We start from the raw sequence: 14,936 nt of genomic DNA on the forward strand, positions 1-14,936 counted from the left end.
GAGTCAATGCAAGCTCAGGGCTGCAGGACTCCTGCCTGTCTCACTGCTCTTCTCCAGGCCCCTGTTCCTAAACTAAAGGTACGTTAATGATGCTCTTCTCCCCAAAAGTGACTCTCTTCAAGTCAACCCTGCCCACTTGTGGTGATCATTTAAGTAACTGCCAAGGCTGCTTTTCTGGCTGATTATTCATTGACACCCTTAATTCCACTTTGAGATTAATGCTGACTTGGAATATGTTACCTTTTTCTGTTGTCTGGCCCTTGCAGGCACTGTTTAGGGCAACTGGGCTCAAGGCTGACCCCCTAGGGAGGCCACTTCTGTCCCCTAGCTAGAACTGGTTCTCTCTAACCTCTCAAGCAGCTTAGTTGTAATCATATTGAGTGGAACCCAGGAATCAAAAGTTTCGAAGGCAGCAAAGATAAATTCCAACTATTGTTTCCCGCCTTGATCTACCAGGTCTGTTGGTCTGTCACAAAAGATTAGATGAGCTTGACAGGATTGAACTACATAAAGCCAGGCTGGTGGGTGGGTTTTTGTTGTGTTCTTTTTTTTTTTTTAAAGTATCCTGTTTCCTTGAAAGGCTACAGCTTTCAAATTTTTCCCCAAGTTGAGGGGGAAAAAACAGTCAAATGTCTTTTTCAAAGGTTTCTTTTCCAACTGGCAGAAAGAATTTGAAATTGGTGTTGACCTGAATCTTGGAAATTTGCTTTTGCCTCCAACAAAATATAAAATCAGTGAGGGCTGGTCGGGGGGTGAGGGGGTAGTTCTTTCCATGTCAAATTTATTGCCTGTGTCTGATTAAAAAGAGTAGAGAAAGCAAGGCTGTAATGGGCCAGAAGTGGCTGGGACGGGGCGGGGAGCATCAAGCCAGCATTTGTCCACACTCAGTTTAACAGATAAACCAGGCATCTACTAGGCCCAGGGACTCAAGTAGCATACAATTTGCGGGCAAGTTCAAATACATGTACCTTTCTATGCATATGCCACAGATTAACCTCAGGTGTGATAAGGTCTTAGTGAGGCAGGGAGGCACTTGAGATAAACCCTTCAGGTTGGTGATGCAACAGATGGAGATGAGGGTGATAGCGTGGACACTGCAAGGGATAAATTAATGATCAGGAAAGGCCCAGCAGTTGAAAAACAAATATAATACTCATCATGTCTGAAACAGAACATATGAAGGCAGTGCCACGCAACCCCAACAAAAGGCCCATTTTGAAAAGAAGCCTTCATTCTGGGAGGAGGAAGGGGTCCTTCATTTGATGGAGAAGAGGGAAGCCCAGGGAGGTTTTTTTGGCAGGGAAATGACAAGAGCAGAGTTGGGGAGTTAAGAACATCAGTCAAGTTGTAAGAATTTTGAGCTGCTGGGAGCCAGGAGAGCAGTCAGGAGGGAAGCTGTGATGCTGAGCAGTGACGGGCCTGTGAGCCAGGCTGGCAGTGAGACTGGAAAATAACACAGAGTTTAGGAGGTAGGAGAACTCTATAAGGCCGAACAGCTGATTGCCCACAAGATCTGACTTAGGCTCGAGTGACTGGAGCCTCTCGAGTCAAAAGCCAGATTGTTTTTAGTATTGTTTCCGTTTTTTAATTTTTCTTTTATCTTTGGGCCATACTGTATGGCATGTGGGGTCTATTAATAATTCCTTGACCAGAGATCAAATCTGTGCCCTGTGCATTGGGAGTACAGAGTCTTAACCACTGGATCTCCAGGGAAGTCCCTGTTTTTATTTTTAACTTACAAAATGTTTTAAATTGAAGTCTAGTGGATTTACAATGTTGAATTAATTGCTGGTGTATAGCAGTGATTCAATTATACACACCTATATATCTTCTTTTTCATATGTGTTTCCTTAACTGGCTGTGTGGCACAATGGATAGCACATTGGACTTCTAGCCGGCCTAGATATTAGTTATTCATGTGATTTTCCCTTATATACTGCTGTGCTCAGTCACGTCCGACTCCTTGAGACACCATGGACGAGAGCCCACCAGGCCCCTCTGTCTATGGGATTTTCCCGACAAGAATACTGGAGTGGGTCACCATTTCCTATTCCACGGGATCTCCCCAACCCAGGGATCAAACCCGCGTCTTTAGCATCTCTGCATTGGCAGGTGGATTCTTTACCACTGTACCACCTGGGAAGTTCAGAAGATATTGAATATCAGACCTAGAGATTATCATACTAAGTGAAGTAAGTCAAACAGAGCCAGGTCGTTTCTAAATGGGAACAGCAGAACCAGCAGGGAATCTAGGAAAAACTGCATTCGAGCTGATAATCCATCCCCAACAGAAAGGGGGACATTAGACCTGACCCTCAGGACAGAAGTGGGAGGTGGGACTCTGGATGGAAACCGGGAGTGGGGAAGCACAGAATGAGAAGGTCCAGGGCTCAAAACCCGGGGAACGTGAGAGAGCAACTGAGGGGAGAGTCATAAAGGGTGACGTCTGAGCAAAGTTCCGACGGGAACTTCCTCCTCCTGACTAGAAACAATTATCTCCTCTGCCTGGGCCTAATCTCCAGTCTGAGTCACACTTCAGAAACCTCCGTCTGGCCCAGGAAAAAGAGTCTGTGTGGCCAGCCTTGGGGCAGAGGCCCAGAAGGTGAAGGGCAGTGTTAACAGATAGCATATGGAAGCTATCTACCCAAGTACTTGGACTCCTAGTAACTGAGTTATTGTTGAAATGACCAGAGGACAATTTCTTTCTACGTGAAGGCTGGAGACTGCGGTCTGACCATTTTGTTGGCTTGGCCTCAGAAGCATGACTTGCTTAAATGCGCGAGGCCATGTTTCATGAGAACCTGGGGGAAAACCAAAGTGCTTTCCAAGTATCGCCAAATGGATACTTGTTAGCTCAAGTGAACTCCTTGTGACTTGCCAAAAAAGATGGGATAGAACCAACTTCTATCAGTCTGCTCAACGAGACAGTCTCCTATCTGGTTCCCTCAAGTACTAAGGTCTTACACAAGATCTACTCCAGGCAGGTCCCCAAGGTCAAGATGAACATCCGGGGACTCCCCAGTTCTCCCAGGAATCAAGGCCAGAGCTGTCTGGGACCACAGTCCTAGGTCCTCTCTCATGACTCTTCCTGGGCCTTGCAGTTTCTACCATACGACAGTGCTTAACACATTTCCCTGTCTCTTGGACAAGTATTGAGGATACGCAGTCATGAATTCTACTCACTAGGTCTCTAGTTCTCATTTAACTTGCTGCATTTCTGCAGAGCATTCCCAAGATGTCTTCCAGGAGCTTCCAACAAGCTTTTCAGCTGTCAAACGTTGAAATCTTTCTAACCACTCACCAAAAGCAAGAGAACTGATTAGCAAGAAAAACAAAGCATCTTCAGCTCAGATTCTACGTTTGAGGTTTTCCTGTCAAGGTGATTTAAACCATACTGCAGGGAGAGATGTGTGTTCACAACAGCCATGAAAAACGCCCCCTTGCCTTGCCCACACGTCCTGGGTGGTCCACCTGGATTTCTCAGCAGCCTCCCCTCCCCCACAGAGGAGGAGCCTGGCCCCTCCTTTCCCGCCCTCTGCCTGTACCATCCTGTCACCCCAGCTAGCCTGGTTCTGTAAAGGGCACGTGTGATCCAGGAAGCCAACGGGCAGGTTGGAATCCTGGTAGCAACACAGGCATGCAGCATCCTGAAGCCATAGATTCCCCACTGAAGCTCAACGCTGTGTGGATCAAAATCTGTCCCCTCACCCCCCCCCCCCAAAAAATAATATCCTGAACTCCTAACCCCCTGCTGCTGCTCTGCTGAGTCGCTTCAGTCGTGTCCGACTCTGTGTGATCCCATAGGCGGCAGCCCACCAGGCTCCCCCGTCCCTGGGATTCTCCAGGCAAGAACACTGGAGTGGGTTGCCATTTCCTTCTCCAATGCATGTATGCATGCTAAGTCGCTTCAGTCATGTCCAACTCTGTGCGACCCCATGGACAGCAGCCCACCAGGCTCCTCTGTCCACGGGATTCTCTAGGCAAGAATACTGGAGTGGGTTGCCATTTCCTTCTCCCCTAAACCCCTAGTTCCTATAAATGTGACCATATTTGGAAATAGGGGCTTTGCAAATGTAATCATGATGAGTTCATATTACAAGGAGGGACGCCCTCAGTCCAATCACTTGGAGTCCTTCTGAGAAAGATGGAAACCTATGGGGAGAAGACCGTGTGATGACAAAGGCGAAGATGGAAGGGACGCGGCTACAAGCCAGGGAATGCCAAGGATTGCCAGCAAGAATAGTGAGGAAGAAAGAAGGAGCAGATTTCCCCTCCAGAGCCTAACAAAAAGGAATCAAGCCTGTCAACACCCTGATTTCAGATTTCTAGCCTCTGAAACTGTGAGAGAATACATTTAACAAAAACCATCTATAACTTCTTTTATCTTATGATTTCATATAGAATATAAACCTCTTGGTCAAAAATGCATAAAAGGGGGACTTCCCTGGTGGTCCAGTGGCTAAGACTCCACACTCCCAATGCAAGGGGTCTGAGGGCGATCCCTGGTCAGGGAATGTGATCCCACATGCCAAAACTAAGAGTTCACATGCCACAACTAAGACCTGGAGCAGCCAAATAAACAAATAAATAAATTTTTTTAAAGGCATAAAAGGAACTTCCCTGATGGTGCAGTGGTTAAGATTCCGTCCTTCCCCTGCAGAGGGCATATGTTCGATCCCTGGTTGGGGAACTAAGATCCCACATGCCGTATGTTTATTTATAAATGATGTGTTTTATTTAGTACACAAAAATTGCCTTGTATATATATTTAAATTTCACTTCATTGTATATTTTTTCTTTTTTTAAATATTTATTTGTATGTATTTATTTGGCTGGGTCAGGTCTTAGTTGCAGCATGCAGGATTTTTGTTATATCATGTGGGATCTTTCCTGGCTGCTCTCAGGCTTAACTGCCCTGTGGCAAGTAGGATCTTAGTTCCCAGACCAGGGATCAAACATTTGATCCCCTGCATTTCAGATTGGATTCTTAACCACTGGATTACCAGGGAAGTCCCTGTGTGTTTTTTCATTTTGTACACAAAGAAATGTACTCATCGTAGATTTACTCTTTTTAACATGTGAACTATTATTAAAGTTTACTCTCATTCCTAATATTTAAAAAAAAAGTATCCAGCCTGTGACACTCTGCTAAGGCAGCCCAAGGAAAGGAGCATATCAGAATCTGCTGACATATGGCCTGTGCTCAAAACCAGGTCTGCCCCCTCACTGGCCATTTATCCTTGGCCTTTTCCTTAACTTCTGGAAGTCTCAGTCTCCTCAAGTATAAACTGGGAATTACAGTAGTACCTATCTCAAGAATATTGTGAGGAATATTCAAGGGGACTCACATAAAGCACTCAGTACTGTGCCTACTACCAATTATAAATGCTGAAGAAAAGGCATTAGGTTGAATTATACCTAATGTGATAATTATTTTTGACTTACAAAAAAAGCAGTTTCAGAGGGTTCAGCCTAGCAGTAATGATAGTCATGGTGGTAAGAACAGAGACCTTGTTTGTAATACCATTTGGCTTTTCCAGTAGCATTCTCAGCTCTGACCTCAGCTGGGGGTCCTACAGTTCAGTTTCAATTCTGACACCGCTCAAGGCGAGCACAGACCCACAGGTTAAAGGCTAAGTCCCACGAGACTGCCCCCACTTCAGATGTCAGCTGCAAATGGGAGCCCTAGGTTACCCACACAACTGTCCAGCTGACTCCAAAGTCAGCAGTTCCCACAACACCCCCTTGGGGTTGCTACTTTGCCGGAACAACTCATAGCTCAGGTAAACAATGTACTTAAGATAACATCTTATTATAAAGGATACAAATCAACAGCCAGATGAAAAGGTTGCACAGAACAAGGATGTGGAGGGGAAAGGTGATACCCTCTCCAGACACACCACCTTCCCAGCATTCAAGGTGTACAGTCACCTGAAGTTCTCCAAATCTCATAGTTCCAGAAGTTTCACCCTTGGCTATTCTCCTGAAACTACCACAACATTGTTAATCAGCTAGCCTGCTCAGACGCTCAGTCCTGTCCGACTCTTTGCAACCCCGTGGATTGTAGCCCACCAGGCTCCTCTGTCCATGGGATTTCCCTGGCAAGAACACAGAGTGGGTTGCCATTTCCTTCTCCAGAGGATCTTCCCAATCCAGGGATTGAACCCATGTCTTCTTCTGCATTAGCAGTCAGGTTCTTCACTACTAGTGCCACCTGGGAAGTCATACAAAATAAAAAGTTAAAAAAAAAAAAAGAATTTTTATTCCTTGTCAGTCCAATGGTTAGGACTTGGTATTTCTACTACAGAGGGGTTCTATCCCTGGTCAGGGAACTAAGATTCCCCCGAGTCAAATGGTATGGCCAAAAAGAAAAAGAACTTTTATGGTAGTTTTATTATGTAGGCAAGATTGACTAAATCACTGGCCACTGATGAACTCAATTTCCATCACCTCTTCCTATCCAAGAGGTTGCTGGTGGGAGGGGATAAATAACAGTTGAAAATTCCAACCTTTTAGGCAAGGCCAACCCCCTCCTTGAAACCATCTAACTGCCAACTTTGAGTCACCTCATTAGCATAAACTCAGGCTTGGTGGCAAGGGGCTTGTTATAAATAACAAAAGACACTTCACTCCTGAAATTCCAAAGGTTTTAAGAGTTCTATGCCAGGAACTGGGGGCAAAGAACAAATAGATATGTCTTTTTATTATAACACAAAAATCTGTTGTTGTTGTTTTTTGTTTTAGTCACTAAATTGTGTCTGACTCTTTGCAACCCCATGGAATTCACTATGTTGCAATTATTTGTACATCTGAGGTCAACAGTCCTGTTTATTCATCGCAACTGTCCTAGTCCTAGCACATCAAATAGAGCCAAGCACACAGTTAGATGCTCAATTAATGTTGACTGAATGACCTTTGTGTTTTTCACATTTACCTGGTGGCCATCTCATCCATGCAATAAAAAGGAACTTTACCAAATCTTGTGTGCATTAAAGGAGTTGTTTTCCTGCTCTATTGCTTCTAAAGGAATTATGTGGACAAAGGAATTTTGCATTCATGTGCCTTGGTAGACTTTACTCCAATCAACCTCACCAGTACATAAGGTTCTAAAGACCAGAAAAGCTTGTGAGGCACCTATAGATGCTGTTCCACCGATGCTGGCCCTCCCAACCCGTCTGAGTTTCTCACCAGGCTTGGAAACTCAAGAAAGAAAAACAAAAGTTAGCCACATTTGTAAAAGATGAGCATTGAGGCAGACACAGAGAAGTTGAATCGGACCCCTAACACATCATTTCCTTCTGTCTTGAAGTGACAATGGAAATCTTATCTTTTTCAGGAGAAGAAGAAAAAGAGAAAGAAGAACTAGATGCTTCTATTGTCCAGAATCTGACTTTTCATTTACTATGGCTTTGCTCTGACTTTGGCAACAGCATTGTCAGACTTTTCAGGTCTCTACAGCAAGATGGATGCTAGAAGATCTTTGCCACATTCCCGGGAGGGGACCGAAGATGCTTTTCTCATGACAGCCTTTGGAGTCCAACTTGCTGCCCTCAGCATTCCTGAAGCAGCGGAGGGAGATTCCCCCCACCCTGCCTGCCCCCTCGAGCCATCCCCCCACTCCCCTACCCCCGCCCATCCCGGACTGTGAGCTGGAGAAACAGAGAACCTGGCCAGGGAGTGAAGAAATGAATCCGGCTGTCACGGAAGGAACTAGATGGAGCAAAAGCTGTGGCCCCGGGGGAGATTCCCTAACCAGAGTTCCTCCAGCTGCTCCGACTTCCTGCTCCACCACCGCCTGGAGTCTGTCCCCGAGGACCTTCCCGAGGCCAGCTGAAAGCCAGAAACCATCCCTCCTTACCTGCTCCAGATGCAACGCAGCGCATTCTGGAGAGAGGGGCCAGCAGGATCCCCTCTCTGGGATGGAGGTTTCGGGAAAAACTTTCATTCGCAATTCTAGGTTTTAGCTCCGAGAGCCACAGGATAAAAAGTGTGCGCAATCTGGGTTCTCAATGAAGAACTGTCCATTTGAAATTATTTCTCTTAGAAGGGAAGAAGTAGTGCTTTAAAGTTACTTGAAACAAATCAAGTAACTTCACAGATCAGTTCATTGTCAGCTTAAGAGGAAGGGAGGAGGTGATGGTGGACTACAGAAAAATACACACAGTTGTAGGATTCCCCAGGCCAGTCTACTTGGCCCTCCCAGGCAGTGGAGTGTTTTAGCCTGAAGCAGATTCCTTAATCAGCCTTGGGATTTCTAGTATTTTCTCATTGTATCAGACCTCCAAAAACCAGATTCATTTGCAACCACACCAGCTACAATCTGGGAGGTGGGAAGATGAAAAAGGAAAAGAAAGAAAATGTTTCTGTATTTCTAAGTTCAAATAAGTTATTTAAAGAGCACACCTCAGTCTTAGAAGAACAGGTATTTCAAAGACTGGAACACCTGAGTGCTGTTGTAAACAGCTGCGTGCTAAAACATAAAATGCTGCAGCCACTATGGAAAAAGTATGGTAGTCCCTCAAAAAATTAAAAATAGAATTTTCATATGATCCAGCAATTCTACTTCTCCATATATATCCAGAAGAATTAAAATCAGGGTCTCCAGGACTTCTCTGGTGGTCCAGTGGTAAAGAATCCGCCTGCCAATGCAGGGGACACAGGTTCAATCCCTGGTCTGGGAAGATCCCACATGCCTTGGGACAAGTAAGCCCCTGTGCCACAATTACTGAGCCCATGCTTTGAAGCCCACCAGCAGCAACAAGAGAAGTCACCACAATGAGAAGTTCAAGCACCGCAATGAAGACCCAACACAGCCAAATATAAAAAAATAAATAAAAATTTAAAAATAAAGCAGAGCCTCAAAGAGGTATTTGTAACCTATGTTCATAGCTTCTATTCACAAGAAAAGTTATGACCAACCTAGATAGCATATTAAAAAGCAGAGACATTATTTTGCCAACTAAGGTCCGTCTAGTCAAAGCTATGGTTTTCCCAGTAGTCATGTATGGATGTGAGAGTTGGACTATAAAGAAAGCTGAGTGTCGAAAAATTGATGCTTTTGAACTGTGGTGTTGAAGAAGACTCTTGAGAGTCCCTTGGACTTCAAGGAGATCCAACCAGTCCATCCTAAAGGAGATCAGTCCTGAATATTCATTGGAAGGACTGATGCTAAAGCTGAAACTCCAATACTTTGGCCACCTAATGTGAAGAACTGACTCATTGGAAAAGACCCTGATGCTGGAAAAGATTGAAGGCAGGAGGAGAAGGGGATGACAGAGGATGAGACGGTTGGATGGCATCACCAACTCGATGGACATGAGTTTGAGTAAACTCCGGGAGTTGGTGATGGACAGGGAGGCCTGGCATGCTGCATGCATGGGGTCACAAAGAGTCAGACATGACTGAGCGACTGAACTGACTGACTGACTGACTGAAAAAGTGAAAGAAACCCACATGTCCATTGACAGATGAGTGGATAAACAAAATTTGGAATAGACATACAATGGAATATTGTTCCCCCTTACAAAGACAAGAAATTCTGAGACATACTACGACAGGGATGAACCTTGAGAACATGATGCTAAGTGAAATAGACAAGTCACAAAAGGACAAATACTGTCTGATCCATTCATACGAGATAACTAGAATAATCAAATTCACAGCAATAGAAAGTAGAATGTTGGTTGTTAGGGGCAGGCTGGAGGGCAGGTTGGGGGGAAAGGAAATGGGGATTTCTTTAATAGGTACAAAGTTTCAGTTCTGCAAGACAAAAAATTTCTAGAGACTGATTGCACAAAGATGTGAATATGTGGAATGCTATTAAACTGTAAACTTGGGAATTCCCTGGTAGTCCAGTGATTAGGACTCCATGCTCCCATTGCCAGGGCCCAGTTTCAATCCAAGGTGGAGGTAAGGAAACTAAAATCCCACAAAGCCATGTAGTGCAGTCAGAAAAAAATTTTTTTTGAACTGGAAACTTAAAAATGGTCAAGATGGTAAATTGTACCATAGTTGTGTATCCTAAAAGATGATAGCAGCTGTGAAAGTGCTGCACTCAATATGCCAGCAAATTTTGAAAACTCAGCAGCAGCCACAGGACTGAAAAATGTTAGTTTTCATTCCAATCCCAAAGAAAGGCAATGCCAAAGAATGTTCAAACTACTACACAATTGCACTCATCTCACACGTTAGCAAAGTAATGCTCAAAATTCTCCAAGCCAGGCTTCAACAGAATGTGAACTACAAACTTCCAGATGTTCAAGCTAGATTTAGAAAAGGCAGAGGAACCAGAGATCAAATTGCCAACATCTGCTGGATCATCAAAAAAGCAAGAGAATTCCAGAAAAACATCTACTTCTGCTTTATTGACTATGCCAAAGCCTTTGACTGTGTAGATCGCAACAAACTGTGGAAAATTCTTCAAGAGATGGGAATACCAGACCACCTTACCTGCCTCCTGAGAAATCTGTATGGAGGTCAAGAAGCAACAGTTAGAACCAGACATGGAACAACAGACTGGTTCTAAATTGGGAAAGGAGTATGGTCAAGGCTGTATATTGTCACTGTGCTTGTTTAACTTCTATGCAGAGTACATCATGAGAAATGCAGGGCTGGAGGAAGCACAAGCTGGAATCAAGATTGCCAGGAGAAATATCAGTAACCTCAGATATGCAGATGACACCGCCCTTATGGCAGAAAGTGAAGAGGAACTAAAGAATTCTTTTTTTTTTTTTTTCTCATTTATTTGTATTAGTTGGAGGCTAATTACTTACAATATTATAGTGGTTTTTGCCATACATTGACATGAATCAGCCATGGATTTACATGTGTTCCCCATCCTGATCCTCCCTCCCACCTCCTGGAACTAAAGAATTCTTGATGAAAGTGAAAGAGGGTAGTGAAAAAGTTGGCTTAGAACTCAACATTCAAAAAACTAATGTGAAGAACTGACTCATTGGAAAAGACCTTCATGCTGGGAAAGATTAAAGGCGAGAGGAGAAGGGGATGACAGAGGATGAGATGGTTGGATGGCGTCACCGACTCAATGGACATGAGTTTGCATGGCTCCAGGAGTTGGTGTGCTGCAGTCCATGGGGTGGCAAAGAGTCGGACACAACTGAGTGACTTAACTGATCTGAACCGTGTATCTTGTGTGTGTGTGCATGCCACATGCACACACTCAGCCATGTCTGAGTTTTTGTGATCCTGAGGACTGTATCCCTCCAGACTCCCCTGTCCATGAGGAGTCTCCAGGCAAGAATACTGGTGTGGGTTGCCACGCTCTCCTCCAGGGGATCTTCCTGAACCAGAGATCGAACCCAAGTCTCCTGCATTGCAGGCAGATTCTTTACCATCAAGCCACTGGGGAAGCCCACTTGTGTATCTTACTGCAATTTAAACAAAAAACACTTGAATGGCCCGGCCTTTGGGGCCACTATGAAGAAGGTGACATTTCACCCATAAGTGACCATAGCAGATTTTCCTTACGGGATGCTATCTTTGCCTGTGACAAGAGAGGAAGAAATCACAGGGCAAGCACTACAAGCTGATGCCCCATGCTGGGCAGTGAGGATGCAAAGGTAACCAAGACACACATCGTTAGGGGACGGACAGACGGACACTCAGAGGAAATGATTGCCATATGAGCACTGCAAAGGCTGTTGCCCGGTGTACTTTCTCAGCCACCAACACTGCCGGCTCCAGTTTCCAGTGACTTCTCCCGCTCCCAGACTGTACCCCACTCACAACATCAAGCATGCTCACATGAAATACAGCACCTTTTCCCCACGAGTCTCCAGAGATGCTCCTAGGAAAGTGCTCATGGCCAGAGACCATTCCCAGTGCATCAGGAACACCCCCCAGTCCTGAGGGGTAGCCAGTTCTGAGCAACCTTGGGAATTCAGCTGCTGTTTACACCTCTGTGTGGTTGACTAGGGCTCTCTGCAAATCAGGGTGAGTCTTGGTTTCCTCCCAGGGCTGGGCACCGAGAAGGCCTTCAGGGCACATGAGCTATTGCTTTGCACCATTGTTTTCCTTCTCAAACTGAGGTGAGAGTTTACCTAGTTGGGAGCCTGTTCTCTCATTGGTCTGGGGTGGGAGATAGTGAGGCCACTGTGGTTTTTCTCAGGAGTCCTGGTCCTTCCTCTGGGTTGGAAGTGACCTGAGGCATGACCAGAAACCATTAAGCTGAGGCCCTGCCGGGACCGATAGCTCACAGAGTGGGCCGTGGGCTCAGACAGAGTGGGGACCCAGAGGCGGGGGCAGACCACCAGTCATCCTGGCTCGGCAGAGTGGTCCAGGTGCTAACACAGAAGTCCCCTGATAGGAAACAGGACTTCTCTGGGCTCCAAGGTCTTCAGGCAGTCTTTTCTCAGCCACACTCACACACCTGAGTCATAGCAGCCCCACCACAAACTGGTACAACTGCTCTGTTGCCGCATCCAGGGGACAGTTCCTGGTAGGTTGGTACTCAGTTTCCGAGCACTTAAAATCCTCAGACGAAATTTCCATTCATGTTGTTGTTGTTATTCTGTGTTCTGTAGCTTCATCTGATCAATTTTTTTCCTTTTTTAGTTCTATCTGTTTATTGCTACCAATCCATCTCCCTCCACGCCCCCTTCATGCGTCCATGCTCAATCATGTGACCCCATGGACTATAGCCTGCCAGGTTCCTCTGTCCATGGAATTTTCCAGGAAAGAATACTGGAGTATGTTGTTATTTCCTTCTCTTCATCTTGTCAATTTTTAATTGTGTATAATCTCATTCATGTATCCCTCCTCCTCTGCATGCTTCCCCCCACCTCTGTCCCCAACATTCTCCTGGATTTACTATCTCCCTGGGGGTCTTTGGGCTTCCCAGGTGATTCAACGGTAAAGAATCCATCTTCCAGTGCAGGAGATGCAGGTTCGATCCCTGGGCCTGGAAGATCCCCTGGAGGAGGAAATGGCAACTTACTCCAGTATTCCTGCCTGGAGAACCCCAAGGACAGAGGAGCACGGCAGGATATAGTCCATAGCGTGGCAGAGTCGGACCTGACTGAACGTGAGGGACACCTGGGGATCTTTGAGCTTTGGCCAGGCCATTTCTACCATTATCCCACTTTCCATGTGGAGTCCCAGGCTCACTCCCTCCATGGGGCCCCAAAATTGCTCCACCAGAAGTGCAGTCTCCTTCCCTCCACTGAACTCTCCGAGTGCCAGGTCAGTGCTGGGGGCACTCACTGTTCACATCTCTGCTGCAAGCAAGTAGAAGGTAGGGATCTTACTTTATCCATCTTTGTGTTTCTCCTCCCGTGTCATTCTCCCATGCCTCACACAAAATTTGTGCTCAGAAAATGTTTACAGAAAGAATACATGCAACTCAACTGTATAAAACTGAATCGCCCAATTAAAACATGAGCAAAGAACTTCAATAAGCATTTCTCCAAAGATCTGCAAACAGTTGAGATGTTCAACAAACACATGAGATGTTCAATTTCATGAGTCATTAGAGAAATGTCAATCAAGATCGTGATGATACCACTTCACATCCACTAGAGTGGCTATCATAATAAAAATAATAATAAAAACAGAAAACAAATGTTGGCAAGAATGTGGGAGAATTGGGTACACTTGCACATTGCTGGTGGGGATGTATAATGGTTCAGCTGCTGTGGAAAACAATCTGGTAGTTCCTCAAAAAGTTAAACCAAGAATTCCCATGTGCATGTGTGTGCTAAGTCACTTCAGTCATGTCTGACTGTTTGCGACCCTATGGACTGTAGCTTGCCAGGCTCCTCTGTCCATTGGATTCTCCAGGCAAGAATACTGGAGTGGATTGCCATTCCCTCCTCCAGGGATCTTCCCAAACCAGAGATCGAACCCAGGTCTCCTATGTCTTCTGCATTGTGGGTGGGTTCTTTACCACTAGCACCACCTGGGAAGCCCAAGAACTACCACATGACCCAGCAATTCCACATCTAGGCATATACCCCAAAGACTTAGAAATAAGTATTTAAATGAAAACTTGTACATGAATGTTCATTGTAGTGCTATTCACAATAGTCAAAAGGCGGAAACAATATGTGTTTCCATCAACAGATGAATGTGCTCTACAGGCTTCAACTTGAATGAGCCTTGAAAACATCACTCTAAGGAGCCAGGTGCAAAAGATGACACATTGCCATGTCATTCATTTGTATGAAATGTCCAGAACAGGCAAAGCTGTAGGTACGGAAATTAAATCAATAGTTGTTTACAACAAGGAATAGAGATGGAGGTTGGGGTGTGATGGCCAAAGTGTATGGGGTTTTTCTTTGGGGTGATAAAAATGCTCTCAAATGGACTTTGATGTTGGTTGCACAACTCTGTGTATGGACTAAAAATCACTGAATTGTACACTTTATTTATTTATTAATTTTGGCCACACTGTGTAGCTTGTGGGATCTTAGGTCCCCAAACCAGGGACTGAACCCAGCCCTTGGCAGTGAGAGCACCAAGTTCTAACCACTAGACTACCAGGGAATTTCCTGAATTACATACTTTAAATGAGTGATTTGTATGGTACATAAATTTTATTTCAATGAAGTTCTTTTTAAAAAAAGAATAAATGAATGTGCTTAATAAACTTTTACCATTCAAGTTTTCACATTCGTGTTTTGGAATATTCATGAAACATACTGAAGAAGACACGCCATCATTTAAAATTTGCTGGGGCCCAATCTGAATTCCACAAGTCAAGAAACTGGCATACTTAAGGGAGTTCTTGGGCCAAATGGGAAGACCAGATGCCAGCTAGATTCTTTTATACTCACAAGGCATTAATGGATTTTGTACATTAAGATAGAAGAGAAGTGATAGAAATTTTAATACCACTTTGTTTCTCTGTGAAAAAGAAATGGCCCCAGTCAGTGGGGAAGGGAGCCATAAAATCAATAGGTATAGCCCACGTGCAGGGC

Source organism: Dama dama, chromosome 21 (genome assembly GCF_033118175.1).
Source record: "Dama dama isolate Ldn47 chromosome 21, ASM3311817v1, whole genome shotgun sequence".
NCBI classification, from domain to species: Eukaryota; Metazoa; Chordata; class Mammalia; order Artiodactyla; family Cervidae; genus Dama; species Dama dama.